We start from the raw sequence: 1,044 nt of genomic DNA on the forward strand, positions 1-1,044 counted from the left end.
AGAGAGAGAGAGAGAGAGAAAGAAAGAGAGAGAAGAATTTAAGGGAGCATCTAAGAGAGCCTAAAGGAGAAGCATACCGTGGAGGAAGATTTTAAAGATGAGAATTAGTTTTCATATTTCTTGAGACAAGTCCTTTGTGCCATGGATGCTAGAAAATTTTTCTGTATTGACTAATCAGATCCTAATACAGTAGTTTTTTTGTTTTTCTTTTTTTTTTTTTAATATGGAACGCTTCACGAATTTGCGTGTCATCCTTGCGCAGGGGCCATGCTAATCTTCTCTGTATCGTTCCAATTTTAGTATATGTTTTGCCAAAGCGAGCACTTTCCTCTTTATTTTTTGACTCCACCAAATACAAATAATGTATGTGAAATCATCAGACATATGTAATCACTGATCTCTGCCTCCCCCAGAGTCTGACCCCTATTCTTTTTTTTTAAATTTTTATAAAATCTTTATTAAGCACCATAATTACAAGCATGATTGTAGTTGGGTTTTAGTCATAAATAGAACATCCCCCTTCACCAGTGAAACATCCTTATCACAATGCTCCCCTTTTATCCTCTATCACAATGCTCCCCTCTTTTTCTCCCCAACCTCTGCCAGTATTCGAGACAGGCATTCTACTTCTCTCACTCATTAACATTGTCATGCTAGTTGTTAGTTTCCCTAACAGCATTCACCACTCTTTGTGGTGAGCTTCATATTGTGAGCTGATCCTTCCAGCCCCTCTTTTATAAGGAAACTGAGGCACAGAGAAGTTAAATAAGTTATCTAAGATCTCACAGCTAATAAAAAAAAAAAAGCAAAAGATTCAAGCTTCTCTGAAACAACCCAGATGGAACTAGTCACTACTGAAATTGTTACTAAAATGGTTATGAAGAGGAATCTTTACTTAATTGTTGTGGATAAAATTAACACTAAAATGGAATAAAACAAGAGCAGGAAGAAGGCAGCCCTTGAGCATTCTCCTACCACTAGAAACAAACATCATCAAGATCACATCTGTTCAGTGAGTAGTCAAATGACCCAAGTAAAAGAGGG

General features: G+C 36.8%; 1 non-coding gene across 1 annotated transcript; it reads right to left on the reverse strand.

Annotated features, from left to right (window-relative positions):
• Positions 1 to 217: 217 nt before the first annotated feature.
• On the reverse strand, positions 218 to 324 carry LOC126008490 (U6 spliceosomal RNA). The gene has a single exon (XR_007495818.1). It is a non-coding gene; the product is annotated as a U6 spliceosomal RNA (small nuclear RNA).
• Positions 325 to 1,044: the final 720 nt, after the last annotated feature.

Source organism: Suncus etruscus, chromosome 4, assembly GCF_024139225.1.
Source record: "Suncus etruscus isolate mSunEtr1 chromosome 4, mSunEtr1.pri.cur, whole genome shotgun sequence".
NCBI lineage: Eukaryota > Metazoa > Chordata > Mammalia > Eulipotyphla > Soricidae > Suncus > Suncus etruscus.